This window comes from Scyliorhinus canicula, chromosome 8 (genome assembly GCF_902713615.1).
Source record: "Scyliorhinus canicula chromosome 8, sScyCan1.1, whole genome shotgun sequence".
In the NCBI taxonomy this organism is placed as follows: Eukaryota; Metazoa; Chordata; class Chondrichthyes; order Carcharhiniformes; family Scyliorhinidae; genus Scyliorhinus; species Scyliorhinus canicula.
In genome coordinates, this window is record NC_052153.1 from 121227282 (window position 1) to 121244752 (window position 17471).

The following is a 17471-nucleotide window of genomic DNA, read 5'->3' on the forward strand; positions in this document are numbered from 1 at the left end:
GTCAGAAGGTGTGATACTCTCCACAGAAATCCCAGCCTTTGGCCTGCTCTTGCAGCTGTAGTATTTATATGGCTAGTCCAGTTCAGGTTATGTTCAATGGTAACCCTCAGGATGTTTGTGGTAGTCACCACTGTTGTATATATCACATACATGAGATGTAATACGGTAAGGCGCCTGTATTACAGGTACAGGGGTAGATCCCTGCCTGCTGGCTCCACCCAGTAGGTGGAGTATAAATGTGTGTGCTCACCGAGCTGCAGCCATTTCAGCAGCAGCTGCAGGAGACTACACATCTCTGCTTAATAAAGCCTCGATTACACTCTACTCTCGTCTCATCGTAATTGATAGTGCATCAATTTATTAAGCAGAGATTTTACAACTATGGACCTCCGCATCAAGCAGATCACCTGCAGCTGCACCCTCAAGCAGACAATGCCAAATCGGCCTTCGCCCATTGGCTAGCTTGCTTTGAAGCCTACATCGGATCTGCAACAGAACAACCCACAGAGGCACAGAAACTCCAGATCCTGTATACACGGCTGAACTCCGATATCTTTCCCCTCATCCGGGACGCGCCTACCTACGCTGAGGCCATCGTGCTTCTGAAAGAGAACTACACCCAGCAAACCAACAAACTCTACGCCAGGCACCCCCTGTCCACGCGGCATCAACTCCCCGGTGAGTCTGTGGAAGATTTCTGGCGTTCCCTGCACGCCCTGGCGAGGGACTGCGATTGCCAGGCCGTTTCGACCGTTGAACATTCCGAACTCCTAATCAGGGACGCTTTCGTTACGGGCATAGGGTCTGCATACATCCGCCAGTGTCTCTTAGAACAGGCTATCCTCGACCTCGCGGCGACCAAGAAACTCGTGACCTCACTAACGGTCATCTCCTGTAATGTACAAGCATACACCCCCGACCGCACGGCGCCCCCCCTCCTGGACATCGTGGACCCCACCAGCGAACACCCCATCGTGGACCCCACCAGCGACCGCCCCATCATTCACCCCACCAGTAACCGCCCCCAGCCAACCTCAGGCCTGCGCCGCGTGGCAGACGGCCAACAAGTGCTACTTCTGCGGACAGACAAAGCAGCCCAGGCAGCGCTGCCCGGCGCGGAGTGCACTCTGCAAGGCCTGCGGGAAGAAAGGACATTTCGCTGCGTTGTGCCAGGCCCTGTCGATCGCCGCTGTAACCAGGCCCATTGTTCCTGCACCCCCCACGTGCAAGCCGTGGCCGCCACCATTTTCGCCCTCACAATCCACGTGCGGCCCGTGGGCGCCGCCATCTTCCCCCAATCAGGCCTCGTGCGGCCCGTGGGCGCCGCCATCTTCCCCGCCTCAGGATCCTTGCTCATCGGGCCGCTCATCGCCTGCAACCGCTGCCGACCAGCCAGGGGCCTTCCAACACCAGCCGCATCTCGCCTCCATCACAATCGACCAGTCCCGGCCGCACAACCTCGCAACCGCATCGACGACGGTAAAGGTCGATGGGCACAAGACATCATGCCTTCTTGACTCCGGGAGCACAGAGAGCTTCATCCACCCCGATACGGTAAGGCGCTGCTCCCTCGTGGTACACCCCATCACACAATGAATCTCCCTGGCCTCCGGATCCCACTCCGTGGAGATCCGGGGGTTCTGCTCCGCCACCCTCACCATCCAGGGCGTAGAGTTCAGCGACTTCCGGCTCTACGTCCTCCCCAACCTCTGCGCTGCCTTGCTACTCGGCCTGGACTTCCAGTGCAACCTCCAGAGTCTAACTCTGAAATTCGATGAGCCCCTACCACCCCTTACTGCATCGGCCTCACGACCCTTAAGTTCGACCCGCCTTCGCTGTTTGCAAACCTCACCCTAGACTGCAAACCCGTTGCCACCAGGAGCAGATGGTACAGTGCCCAGGACAGGACCTTCATCAGGACTGAGGTCCAGCGGCTACTGCGGGAAGGCATCATCAAGGCCAGCAACAGCCCCTGGAGACCCCAAGTCGTAGTTGTGAAAACTGGGGAGAAACACAGGATGGTCATTGACTACAGTCAGACCATCAATCGGTACACGCAGCTCGACGCGTAATCCTTCCCTCGCATATCTGATACGGTCAATCAGATTGCACAGTACCGGGTCTTCTCGACAATGGACCTGAAATCTGCCTACCACCAGCTCTCCATTCGCAAGGCGGACCACCTGTACAGTGCGTTTAAAGTGGACGGCCGCCTTTACCACTTCCTTAGGGTTCCCTTCGGTGTCACTAATGGGGGTCTTCCAACGTGAGATGGACCAAATGATTGACCGGTATGGACTGCAGGCCATCTTCCTGTACCCGGGTAACGTCACCATCTGTGGCCATGACCAGCAGGACCATGACGCTAACCTTTCCAAATTCCTCCACACCGCCAAACTCCTCAACCTAACGTACAACAAGGAGAAGTGCGTGTTTAGCACCAACCGCTTAGCCATCCTTGGCTATGTGGCACAAAATGGAGTTCTAGGGTCCAACCCCGATCGCCTGCGCCCCCTCATGGAACTCCCCCTCCCCCACTGCCCCAAAGCCCTCAAACGATGCCTGGGGTTCTTCTCATACTACGCCCAGTGGGTCCCTAACAATGCGGACAAGGCCCGCCTGCTCATTCACTCCACCGCTTTCCCCCTGACGGCCGAGGCTCACCAGGCCTTCAACCATATCAAGGTCGACATCGTCAAGGCCGCGATGCACGCGGTCGACGAGACGCTCCCCTTCCAAGTCGAGAGCGATGCATCAGACGTCGCTCTGGCCACCACGCTCAACCAGGCAGACAGGCCCGTGGCATTCTTTTCACGCACCCTCCATGCCTCCGACATTCGGCACTCCTCCATCGAGAAAGAGGCCCAAGCCATCGTAGAAACTGTGCGACATTGGAGGCATTACCTGGCCGGCAGGAGATTCACTCTCCTCACTGACCAACGGTCGGTTGCCTTCATGCTCAATAACACATAGCGGGACAAGATCTCTGTCACCCAGGAGTCACCCGCTTTTACCACTTCATTAAGGCCGGCAACCTGCCCTACTCCATCGAGGAAGTCAGGGCTATCACCAGAGACTGCCAGGTCTGCACAGAGTGCAAACCGCACTTCTACCGGCCAGACCGCGCGCATCTAGTGAAGGCCTCCCGCCCCTTTGAACGCCTCAGCATGGATTTCAAAGGGCCCCTCCCCTCCACCAACCGAAACACGTACTTCCTTAACGTGATCGACGAATACTCCAGATTCCCCTTCCCCGTCCCATGCCCCGATATGACGCCTGCCACAGTCATCAAAGCACTCAACACCATCTTCGCCCTGTTCGGTTTCCCTGCCTACATCCACAGCGACCGGGGATCCTCCTTTATGAGTGAAGAGCTGCGTCAGTACCTGCTCAGCAAGGCCATTGCCTCAAGCAGGACAACCAGCTACAACCCCCAGGGAAACGGGCAGGTGGAGCGGGAGAATGGGACGGTCTGGAAGGCCGTCCAGCTGGCCCTACAGTCCAAAAGTCTCCCGGTCTCCCGCTGGCAGGAGGTCCTCCCCGACGCCCTTCACTCCATCTAATTGCTGCTTTGCATTGTGACTAATGCAACCCCCCATTAACATCTCCTTGCTTTCCCCAGGAAGTCCACCCCTGGGGTTTCGCTCCCAATGTGGCTGGAAGCTCCAGGACCCGTTCTCCTCCGCAAGCATGTGCAGCTCCACAAGGCAGACCTGTTGGTCGAGAGGGTACAGCTACTCCATGCAAACCCGCAGTACTCCTACGTACCCCGATGGCTGCCAAGACACAGTGTCCCTCAGGGACCTGGCACCAGCTGGTTCCCCACCCCACCCTGCCTCGGCGCCATCCTTCCTCCCCCAGCGCACCACACCACAGCCCCTGCTCCAGGACGTTCCGTCCTCCCCTTGGTCCCACCTGGGGATGAAGATGAGATCTGCACACTCCCGGGGTCACCGGCGACCGAGCCGACGCCTGCATCGCCACCGGGACTGCGGTGCTCACAACGGAGGATCAAGGCACTCGATCGGCTGAATTTGTGAACTTTCCCCAAAATGAATGTAAATAGTTTTTCCACTACCCCCGCTGGACTCTTTTTTAACAGGGGGGTGAAAGTGGTAGTCACCACTGTTGTATATATCACATATATGAGATGTAATACGGTAAGGCTCCTGTACTACAGATACGAGGGTAGATCCCTGCCAGCTGGCTCCGCCCAGTAGGCGGAGTATAAATGTGTGTGCTCACCGAGCTGCAGCCATTTCGGCAGCAGCTGCAGGAGGCTACACATCTCTGCTTAATAAAGCCTCGATTACACTCTACTGTCGTCTCGTCGTAATTGCATCAATATTGATAGTGGGAGATTCAGCGATCGTTTGACATTGAATGTCAAGGGAAAGTGATTGGTTCCTCTTGTGTTCAAGATAGTTATTGTGTGGCGTGAATGCTACTTGCCACTTATCAGCCCAAGCCTGAATGTTGTCCAAATTTTGCTTAATTTGGACATGGACAGCTTTAGCATCTGAGGAGTCAAATATCCCCCACTCTGACCTTATTATAGCGAGAAGGTCATTGATGAAGCAGTTGAAGATGGTTGGGCCCAGGGTACTACCCTGAGGAACTCTGGCAGTGCTGTACTGGGCCTGAGGTAATTGACCCCCGATAACTACAACCATCTTCCTTTGTGCGAGATTGACTCCAACCAGCGGACATTTTAGCCCCTGATTTTTATTCACTTCAGTTATACGAGAGCTCCTTGATGCCACACTTAGATTTAGATTTATTGTCACATGTACCAAGGTACAGTGAAAGGTGTTGGTCTGCATACAGCCCAGGTTGCTCGTTCCATACATGAAAATCATAGGACATACGACAAATACGCAAGGGAAATACACAAACACAGACATCGGGTGATGGATATGGAATACAGTGCTACAACAGTGGAGAAGATGTGTAGCGAGATCAGTTCAGTCCATAAGAGGGCCATTCAGGGGTCTGGTAACAGCGGGGAAGAAGCTGTTTTTGAAACTGTTAGTGCGTGTTCTCAAACTTTTGTATCTTCTGCCCGATGGAACAGGTTGGAAGAGAGAATAACTCAGGTGGGAAGGGTCTTTTTTATATGCTACTCGCTTTCCCAAGACAACGGGATGTGTCGACAGAGTCAGTGGATGGGAGGCGGTTTGTATGATGAACTGGGCTGTGTTGATGACTCTCTGTAGTTTCCTACGGTCTTGGGCCGAGCAGTTGCCATGCAAGCTGTGATGCAGCCAGATAGAATGCTTTCACTCTAGAATACTTTCATACAATCATAAAACCCCTGCAGTGCCAAAGGAAACCATTCAGCCCATCAAAAGACCACCCTATCTAGGCCCAATTCCCCACCCTATTCCTGCAACCCCACCCTAAGAGGCAAATTAGCATGGCCAATCCACTGAACCTGCACATCTTTGGACTGTGCGAGGAAACTGGATACAGACAGGGCGAATGCGCAAACTTCACTCAGATAGGCACCGGAGGTCGAAATTGAACCCGGCCCCTGGTGCTGTGCGAACCACTGTGCCACCATACCGCTTTCTACAGTGCAGTTGATCAAATGCTGCCTTGACATCAAGGGCAGTCGCTCTTACCTCACCTCTGGAGTTCATCTCCTTTGTCCACGTTTGGACCAAGGCTGTAATGAGGTTAGGAAATGAGTGGTCCAGGTGGAACCAAACTGAGTGTTAGTGAGCGTGTTATTGCTGAGTAAGTGCCATTTGAAAGCTGTTGATGATCCCTTTTATCACTGTGTCAATTGTTCACAGCAGACTGATGGGTGATAATTTGCCGGGTTGGATTTGTCCTGCTCTTTGTGGCCAAAAGGTGCATTGTAATGGAATTAGGTTCATGGTGACAGTGGAAGGACAGTATGGGCGGCACGGTAGCACAGTGATTAGCACTGTTGCTTCACAGTGCCAAAGTCCCAGGTTTGATTCCCGGTTTGGGTCACTGCCTGTGCGGAGTCTGCACGTTCTCCCTGTATCTACGTGGGTTTCCTCTGAATGCTCCGGTTTCCTCCCATAAGTCCTGAAAGACGTGCTGTTAGGTGAATTTGACATTCTGAATTCTCCCTCTGTATACTTGAACAGGCGCCAGTGTGTGGGTACCAGGGAATTTTCACAGTAACTTCATTGCAGTGTCAATGTAAGCCGACTTGTGACAACAAATAAAGATTATTATTATTATTATTAATAAAAGCTTTGGTGAACCAGAGAGGAATTGACTAAGAGGTGCCATGAAAACCTGACGGGACAGTCAATGCACTTCCTATTGGAGTAAAAATTACAATTACCCTCAACATTTATATTATGGCCTCACCTCTCCCTATATCTGTAACTTTCTCCTGACTTACAAAGCTCCGAAACGTCATCCTCCCTTCAATTCTGGCCATTTATGCAAAACCCTCCCTTTGCTCCACCATTGGTTGTGACGCTTTCGTCATCTATGACTTACACTTTGGAATTTCCTTTCTAAACTTCCCTAACTTCCTTTAAGGCTCCTTTTAAAACACATCTCCTTATGCTTTTGTCTTCCCTCATAATATTTCCTTTTTGACTTGAATTCCATTTTTGTCTCATTGTTCTTCTGTGAATTGCCTCAGGATGTTTTCTTCTATTTTAAAAATGGGGAATCAAGAAATCTGCCGTAAAAATACACCAGTCCCCCCAGCCACTGTGGAAGCCAGCCCCCCCCCCCCCCCCCCGACCAGTGACATGGATCCCGGCTGAATGTCGCGGTGCAAGACAGTCTGCAGCCACCACGTCGGGTTCCCGACCGTTCAGACCACACGTCAACCGCGTTGAGGGCGGAGCATTACGGGATGGTCTGTCGATTACCTGTCAACACCTCTGCAACGACTTGCAGTGCGGGACGCAATGACACCATTTTGGAAGGGGCGGAGACTCAAAAACCGGCGTCAAACTGCCGCTGCCCTGATTTAGGCATCAGAATGGATTCTCCGCCCAATCGGCAATTACAATATTGGTGTCAGGCAACGGAGAGTCCCACCGTTATGTTTGGTGTGCCTGTTTGTTGTGTTTTGCTGCCATGTTGTGTATCAGAAATCTCTCAGATTTTTCTTCATAAATTTAGAGTATCCAATTCATTTTTTCCAATTAAGGGGCAATTTAGCGTGGCCAATCCACCGACACAGCACATCTTTGTGTTGTGGGGATGAAACCCACGCAAACACAGGGAGAAGGTGCAAACTCCACACGGACAGTGACCCAGGGCCAGGACCTCGGCACGTGAGGCAGCAGTGCTAATCACTGCACCACCGTGCCACCCAATCTCTTTCTGTTTTAATTGTCTTACTACCTGTATTTTAAAGTGAAATTTCTGATCACCAAACTATTGATTTGCTCGTGATTTGCTGTATCCTGAAATGTAAAAGGTTTAGCTCACCCCTGCTATGTCAGTTGACTCTGCACTCTGGAATTGCAACAAATTATATGGAATCTTCTGCTGTAGTGAGGAATTTTAAATTTCTACTTCAGATTGCCTTTATTTGGAACTTTTCCCTGGCAATTATCCTCTTCATGGCTGATTCTTGGGCTTTTCTTCTTTGAATTCTTCTCTAATCTTGCAATATTTTAGACTATGAGTTTTCCATTCATGGTATAGGGCATTGGATATTGTTCAGTAGGTTTCAATGAAGCCCTCATCATCTTAAGTATGAGAACTATGGACATATATCAAGCTAGTGGCTGTGTCCTTGCTTGCTTTTGCATTCAGCTCCGTCCAATACAATACTGACCCCTAGGTACAGGTCATGTGCTCTCTTACATCGCTGCATGGGCAGTATTGTAGACAGTCCTACATTAACCCGATATGTGCCAGACCCTGGTACTACAGGAGTCATTATCTGATGACAGAGGAAAATGGAGACACCTCTTTGTGAGCTGACCATGATGACCACTGGTAGAGCAGCTTGGCAACAGACCCAATACCAAAAACAACAACCCACAATAACATCTGGTAACTTCATGTCTGGAACCTGTAGCAGAACGTATTTCTCAAGGATTGCCTTCTCAGCCATCAGCAAAGGTACACCATATGAAGACACCCCCTCAAGAAAAAGTTCATCACATCAGGGTCAAGAAATTTGGCAACTCATTAAATTGGCTTAACGTCAGATGATAACCACAGTGATGAGGTCCAGAAGAAAACTTGTGGGAATGGCTTCTTTGAGAAAACTTGATGGACAGATAAAACAGTGAGGCATTGACCACTATTTTCAGGTATTGTCTTCTAGGTCTAGGAGACATCAGAAATTAAAGGCGCTGGTCAGAAATTTCTTGACCTTGACTGTAAGATGACGTCCAGAGTATCACAGTTTCTGGCTTCTGGCAGCATGAGTATTTTAGCTCAGTTTAAGAAATTTGCACTTATATCAGCTGAGTTGTGGATCGACTTCAGAGACCTGTGGCTCATTTGCTCTCATGGGGCAGGATTCTCCCCTACCCGGCGTGACGGGGGGTCCCGGCGTAGGGGAGTGGCGCCAACCACTCCGGGGTCGGGCATCCAGCGGTTGGCCTCCAGCGGTTGGCACCGGGCCGGAGAATCACCGCAGGGGCCTCGCCGATCGGAGTGGCGAGATTCCCGCACCGCCACTTCCCGGGTGGCGGAGAATCTCTGCCACGGTGGGGGCGGGATTTTCGGCGGCCCCAGGCGATTCTCCGACCCTGCTGGGGTCGGAGAATTTCGCCCCGATCCTCAAGTTGAATAACTGTAATGGAAGGAAGAAGGTGGGAAATTAAATGTAAAGATGTATCTTTTTTGGCATTGATACAGCAGCACATTTTGCATGGTCAACAGTAAAGTTAGATTCATTAGATAGACTCTGCCAACATAATCTTACTTTCTTCAACAACCCATACCAGCCTGGAAAACACTTGGGCTTGAGATCAGTATGTGAAATATTGTAGCTGCTTAGTTTGCAAAAGAAGCAATATTTTGTGTGTGAGATAAATCAATGTTAAATAAAGATATATTTCTTCAAAGATGGTGAGATTAAAACAGCATAAAGTAGCCGCAATGCCAGCTGCTTTGTGAATAGGTGCACAAAGCATCCAGCTGCCTCTCAGTAAAGGGTGTCAGTGTCCTTAATGAACTATAACATACAACATAGGGATATACAGAATTATCTGTGTTTCTGTCAAAAACAGAAATCTTCTGTTTAATCGCCGTGCAGTGATGCATGTTTCGACATTTGTGTTGTATAAATTCATGAAATTATCTGCAACAGTTGCACAGTGTTTCTAAACTGTAAACTCGTTTAGTTTAGGAAATGGAACTGATTAAGCAAACACAAAGCTGACATCGCTTAAACTACCACATATAAAGATTTCTATAAGTTCCAAAAAAGCACATCTGACATGGAAAGTAAACCAATGTTTGTTGCATTATGGGTTATGGGGGGAAGGCATGAGAGAGTAAAATCTCAGCTATGATTGAATGGTGGAGCAAATGGGCCAAATGGTCTAATTCTGCTGCTATGTGAACAAGAACAAAGAACAAAGAAAATTACAGCACAGGAACAGGCCCTTCGGCCCTCCCAGCCTGTGCCGATCCAGATCCTTTATCTAAACCTGTTGCCTATTTTCCAACGTCTACTTCTCTCTGTTCCCCACCTGTTCATATATCTGTCCAGATGCATCTTAAATGATGCTATCGTGCCCGCCTCTACCACCTCCACTGGCAAAGCATTCCAGGCACCCACCACCCTCCGCGTAAAAAACTTTCCACGCACATCTCTCTTAAACTTTTCCCCTCTCACCTTGAAATTGTGACCCCTTGTAATTGACACACCAACTCTTGGAAAAAGCTTGTTGCTATCCACCCTGCCCATACCTCTCATAATTTTGTAGACCTCAATCAGGTCCCCCCTCAACCTCCGTCTTTCCAATGAAAACAATCCTAATCTACTCAACCTTTCTTCATAGCTAGCACCCTCCATACCAGGCAACATCCTGGTGAACCTCCTCTGCACCCTCTCTAAAGCATCCACAACCTCTGGTAATGTGGCGACCAGAACTGCACGCAGTATTCCAAATGTGGCCTAACCAAAGTCCGATACAACTGTAACATGACCTGCCGACTCTTGTACTCAATACCCCGTCCGATGAAGGCAAGCATGCTGTATGCCTTCTTGACCACTCTATCGATCTGCGTTGCCACCTTCAGGGTACAATGGACCTGAACTCCCAGATCTCTCTGTACATCAATTTTCCCCAGGATTCTTCCATTGACCATATAGTCTGCTCTTGAGTTAGCTCTTCCAAAATGCATCAGCTCGCATTTGCCTGGATTGAACTCCATCTGCCATTTCTCTGCCCAACTCTCCAATCTATCTATATTTTGCTGTATTCTCTGACAGTCCGCCTCACTATCTGAAACTCCACCAATCTTAGTATCATCTGCAAGCTTGCTAATCAGACCACCTATACCTTCGTCCAGATCATTTATGTATATCACAAACAACAGTGGTCCGAGCACGGATCCCTGTGGAACACCACTAGTCACCTTTCTCCATTTTGAGACACTCCCTTCCACCACTACTCTCCGTTTCCTGTTGCCCAGCCAGTTCTTGATCCATCTAGCTAGTACACCCTGAACTTATGGGGCGGGATTCTCCCCTACCCGGCGTGACGGGGGGTTCCGGCGTAGGGGAGTGGCACCAATCACTCCGGGGTCGGGCCTCCACAAAGGTGGGGAATTCTCCGCACCTTTGGGGGCTAGCCCCGCGCCGGAGCGGTTCAGCTGCCGAGCCTTCATTTGCGGCGAGAAGGCCTAATTAAGTGGATCAATTGACATTGAAAAATGTTGCCCGACTCGCTGGGCCAAGTGGCAGGAAGCTCGTGGTAGTTCCTGCTTGCTACTACACTTAGAAATGTTTCTGGAGAATCGTGGCCTAAGTCTCTGAAATGGAGAATCCCGCCCTTGATGTTTGGTATAAAAACAGAAAATCCCCAAAACACACACTCGAGTCAGCCTCTGAAAAAAGGCATATTAACATCCTCATCATAACTCTCAAAGAACTTTGATGAAACATCTTCATCAAAAAAGATAATCAGCCTTTTCTTTTCTTCTGATATGGCTTAATACTTCCAGCATTTTCCTTTTGTTTTATGTCAGACACTAATATTTGTATTGTGCAAGGTGAGGTGTTGATGTTACTGCTGAATTTAACAGGCACAGACTACAAACTTTAAAAAGACTGCTCTTGCCCTAAGTCTTCAAATGGTCCTTGTGCAGCATTAGTGGGCAGTGTACTTTACAGCTGATACTTGCCCCCATGTGTTTGGGAAATAATGCAGTCACTTCCAGGGGAGGTATTCAGAGAATCCTTCGATAATGGACATCTTTTGATAATTCGGAGATGATAGGACAATTTTCAACAGCATGCCAGATAGTCCACCTTTGGCGGCTGCGAGCCTGATTCATGACATTTTCATCTGAGGTCAGTGCTTCCCTATATCCCCACCCCAAAACATGAGCCATGTGAATTAGATCCGTATGTCAGTAGCATGCTCAGGCCACCGGTACCATTGTGTAACGCTAAATCAGCACTCATTAAAGGAATCATTTGGGGTAATAAAATAGCCACATTCAGTGGGGGCTGATTTCCGCTCCCATTCAGCACAGATGCGAATCCCATTATGTCTGGAAACTCTCATGAGAGGGTCATAACGGGATTTGTGACAGGTAGGTCTCAGAATGAGATCTTCCCTGCAACCCTCCCCCTCCCATTGATGATGTAACCAGGTCCAGCAAGGGCATGGATCAGGATACCATTAATTTATGTATATTTTAACATTCAAAACAGGCTTAACACTGAACCCTCCAGGAATGTCAGATATTCCCACCATTGGCACGGTGTAATGCCAGCAGGAATCACGAATGGTCTCCAAAAGCGGACACCAGATGAGAGGACAGTGCCAGCATCTCAAAGGCCAATATAACCTCTGAGTGGTCAGGGATATGGCAGAGTAGTTCCCTGGCACTGCTCCCTGGCACTGCCAGGTTGGCACTGCCCAGAGTGGGGGCTGAAAGGTGGGGGGCTGAAGGTGCAGGGTCTTGGTTGAGCACATCACAGGGGTTCACTTCATGTGGAGGGGGGTGATGGGGTGGAGGGCATTGCCATAAACGCTGGCAATCAGAGGAGTTGTGGAGGCTGTTGTTCCGAAGACCCAATGCCAGAGATTGGGGATGGGGTGCCGATGCCGGCAATAATGGTGGACATTAGTTTTTAACCAGGTTTTGAGACCAGGATGGCCTTTTAAAAAGGCACCCCGATCTCTGTGGAGCCAGACTTGCAGGCATCTTTATGCCCGCCCATCACAAGAGCCCCCTTCTAAAAAATATCAAAGTGTGGGACGGTCTCAACAGAAATTCTGATTGTTTCTCTGCAAGCTGGCTTTCTGTCAGAGCCTGACACTTTGCCATTTTTGGTAAAATTCTGCCCATTATATCAGCCTCTGAAAAGAGAAAAGACAGTTTAACATCCTAATAAGAAGTCTGAAAGAACTTTGATGAAGCATCTTTCCCAACAAAGATAATCAGCCTTTCTTTTCTTCTGATACTGTCTAATGCTATGTACTTCCAGCATTTTCAGAGCGTGAGGAATCGGATGAACTTTTGACCCAGAAAAATACTGTGCCTCTTTTATACGAGACACTCAGTGCAACCTGTAGTGCCATTCCAGCAAACACCTTTGATCCATCTTTAACAGTTTGCTGCTGGCTCCACTCCACTATGGAGCCAGTGGATTTCTTTCCCCTCTTGGCAAACCACCTATTAACACTGAATGAGCATGCCAGGAACTCGCTCAACCATCCCAAAGGAGGCCTGAGTTTGAAACTGGTCTGAACCTCAAGTTACTGCTGTGAGGTAAGGAATATGGTGGCTCTCCCACCACCGGTTCAATACAAGTTGATCCAATGATTGTGTGCCTGTAGGGCCAGCCACCTATCTAACGTTACAGCAGTGTCAGCATTTTAAAAGTACTTCTTTGGCTCTGAGTGTTTTGTGACATTCTGAGGTTGTAAAAGGCGCGATTCAAATGAAAGTTTTTCCTTCTTTTTAAAGGTGCGATTTTGGGCCTGCACAATATTTCACAAAGGCATTTGAAGTAGGCCCAAAGAATGTTTTCAAGGGGCTAATTTACATTTCCATACCAACTCGCATACATCTCGTAGATGAAGTTGTAGGTGCCTGCAATTTTCTTTTATATTTTATTTATAAATTTAGAGTACCCAATTTTATTTTCCACTTAAGGGTCAATTTAGCGTGGCCAATCCACCTAACCTGCACATCTATGGGTTGTGGGAGTGAAACATGGGGAGAAGACATGGGGAGAAGGTGCAAACTCCACATGGACAGTGACCCAAGGCGAGGATTCGAACCCCGGTCCTCAGTGCCATAGTCCCAGTGCTAACCACATGCCGCCCATAGGTGCCCACAATGGCATTGAAAGTCCACCCATTCCATATTTCAGGAAAATCCCAGTGTAGAAGGCCAGAGGTCATTGTTAATAAGAAGCATGGGCTCATTAATATATGAAAATCAGGCTTGAATGCCATTGTTGGGATCCCAATGTAATTTTCATCTCCATGTACATTTCTATTGCTTGAACTTCTACTTGCCTACAAAATGCAGCTGCTATAAATTGGAAAGCAAATTTTGCAATGGCACTGAAAGGGATTCTCACCTCCACGGTACTTGAACATGCTATCATCCCTCAACATCATGATCCTATGCAAAATGCTTTGGGAATTTTGCTACAAACATACAATCATGGACAGGAAAAGATCCACTGGTCCATCTAATACCTCCCATGTCAATATGATGCCCAATGCATCATGATACAGAAATTCCCCACCTATCAAGAGCCAATTAAAAATATCTGGAATATTTAGCCCTGGAAATCAAAACTATTCTTGATCGTTTTGATGTTGATAGATAATACAGGGTACCCACCACTGTTCAAGGTCATCTTCACCCGAGCCAAAAACAGGGCCTGTTCTCTCTCAAAGGAAATTAATGAATCAACATACACCAGAAAAACCAGCAAACTGTTCCAAATGTCCACCATTTTCATCAGAAAAGAAGACTTCCTAACCTCCAGCCTAGTACTGGCCGTACTTAACTTGCTACCATGACACTTGGTCCTCCGTCATGTCTTCTGTTGACAAGAATTGGCCACATAAACACAATCTGGTTTCTTCATGATTTCACAAATCTAAGCACATATCCCAGACTCTACGCTCTTCTGAAGTAGCCAAACCAGGGTTGACAACTGTGATATGGTATTTACTGGAGGTTTCATCACATGACTTTCCACGTCCAACCATTCCCAGTTAAACTGCCAAAATATTTTCAAAAAATCACAATTATTTTTAATGCCTGGTTTTTCTCCTGGTTTGCCCAGGAAATTATGTTTTAATTCCTGAAAGCACCAGGATATTGTCGAGGAATTAACAATCCTAATATAACCCAGGTCTTTTTAAATTAAAGATGCTGTATAACTGGATTGCCCTGGTGTTGCTACTACTGTTGCTGTGTTCTTACCCTACAACAGGTTCTATACCCCATAGGTCAATAAAGTTGATGTTCCGTATTACAAATGCTGACTGGTTGCCCCTGTATTTTCAACATTTTCTGCTTTTATTTCAGATTTCTAACATTTGCAACTCTTTTAAAAATATATTTTATTATATAATTAAACCTTGCGTATCTAATCAGATGTAAAATACTCAAAAAAAATCTCAAATAATAGTCATTCTTTTTTGTGCTACATGTAAGGTTGTGCGTTACTGTATTGTGTAAGTTCACAGCATTACCTGCAGTAACTATGAGAAAAAGTATATATCATAAACAGTTTGACTTAAGAGAGAATTGTGCAATTAGGTTGAGATAGACAGGATAATGCTTCTGTATGTTTTGCACACCATCAGATTGCAAGCAATGTTTACTAAGTAATAGCAGGCATGATGCAATAAAAATGCCAAGGGAAACCAATTATCTATGAAACAATATTTATGTCCTGCCCAAATTATTTGCATAACGTGTTTTCTGTCACTGACTATGCAATTATCCATAATGATATCCTTCTAATATTAATTAAGCAATTAATTGTTGTCTAATTAGACATTTTTACATTTGCAATTGTCCCATACCTAATTAATTTGCATTTTCTGACCTCCTTGTCACTTCCAATATAGAGCTCTCTCCCTATCCCCGATTATCTTGACACTAAATCAAAGTACTGAATTCACCAGAGCATTACACGTCCGACGTGTAAATGTTTACTGACATGAGCACTGGCTCTTTCTTAAATCCATGGGAAAGTAAAGTTGGGATGGTCATAAATTCAAATTCCAAGCCAGCCTCACAGAAATATGGAAGGTAGGAGAGTTTAATCAAACAAAGAAAACATGCACCTTTGCAAATTTGACCTTTTTAAAACATCTCTAAATAGTTAAATCATCTCCTTGTGGAGTAGCAGTATATTTTATATCCTTGCTATGAGTGTATAAATTAGGCTGATTGATAGCAGCTAGAAGACAAGAATTCTAGTTTAATCTTTATCCTCATTATAAATTCCATAAGGTCCTTGTCACCATGTCCATGATGTCCTTTTGCAAACTCAACCCCATTTTCTGGAAACCCTTTCCTAAATGTCTCCATGTTCCAACTGTTGTTTATATCTTTAACACGGCAGGCAGAAAAACCAATTGAGCATCATTTATGAAAACTAAGTCCATTACTTATTTTCAATTAAAGGCCAAACTCCTGAAACTGACAGAAGAAAATGCTTCTCTAAGAATTGCCTGCAGTAAAGCTATATGAGGATGTGATGATTGGCCACCAATAGCCACAATCAACTTGCTTTGTGACAAGTTCCACTTGAGAGTTTTCACTTTGATTCCCATTGGGCTTAGTTTTGGAAAACGCCCTTAATGTCGTACCGTTGTCAAATCTGCTTTGACATCAAGGACAGCTACTCTTGCATTTCCTCTGACCTGCAATTCTGGTCTCCATGGGTGGGAATCTCCGACCCTCCGCTGGGCCGGAGAATCGCCGCGGGACGGCGTGAATCCCGCCCCGCCGCCCCATTACCGGCTGCCGGATTCTTTGGCGCCACTTTTTAGGCGGGGGCGGGAATCACGCCCCGCCGGTTGGGGCTCCCCCGGCGATTCTCCGGCCTGCGATGGGCCGGGTGGCCACCCATTTTCGGCGAGTCCCGCCGGCAAGAAATACACCAGGTCCTGACCGGCAGGACCTGACTCTGCGGGCGGCCTGTGGAGTTGTCCGGGGGGGGGGCTGTGGAGGGATCTGGCCCCAGGGGGCCCCCACGGTGGCCTGGCCCGCGAATGGGGCCCACCAATCCGTGGGCAGGCCTGTGCTGTGGGGGCACTCTTTCCCTACACGCCGGCCGGTGTAACAGTACGCCATGGCCAGCGCGGAGAACCACACGCTGGCATCCCGCACATGCGCCAACTTGCGCCGGCAGGAGGAGGCCAACGCCGCTGCCGCTGGCCTAACCCCCGAAGGTGCAGAGGATTCCGCACATTCCGGGTGGCCCGACTCCAGAGTGATTTACGCCATTCCTCGGCGTCGGTATGGCCCACCCCGCCGGTTAGGGGAGAATCCCGCCCATAGAACATAGAACATTACAGCGTAGTACAGGGCCTTCGGCCCTCGATGTTCCGCCGTCCTGTGAAACCCCTCTAAAGTCCCTCTACACTATTCCCTTATCATCCATATGTTCATCCAATGACCATTTGAATGCGTTTAGTGTTGGCGAGTCCACTACTGTTGTAGGCAGGGCATTCCACACCCTTACTACTCTCTGAGTAAAGAACCTACCTCTGACATCTGTCCTATATCTATCTCCCCTCAATTTAAATGGATGTCCCCTCGTGCTGGACATCACCATCTGAGGAAAAAGGCTCTCAATGTCCATTCTACCTAATCCTCTGATCATCTTGCATGCCTCAATTAAGTCACCTCTTAACCTTCTTGTCTCTGATGAAAACAGCCTCAAGTCCTTCAGCCTTTCCTCATATGATCTTCCCTCCATACCAGGCAACATCCTTGTAAATCTCCTCTGTACCCTTTCCAATGCTTCCACATCCTTCCTATAATGTGGCAACCAGAACTGCACGCAATACTCCAAATGCGGCTGCACCAGAGTTTTGTACAGCTGCAACATGACCTCATGGCTCCGAAACTCAATTCCTCTACCAATAAAAGCTAACACACTGTACGCCTTCTTAACAACCCTCTCAACCTGGGTGGCAACTTTCAGGGATCTATGGACATGGACACCGAGATCTCTCTGCTAGTCCACACTACCAGGAATCTTACCATTAGCCCAGTACTCTGTCTTCCTGTTATTCCTTCCAAAATGAATCACCTCACACCTTTCTGCA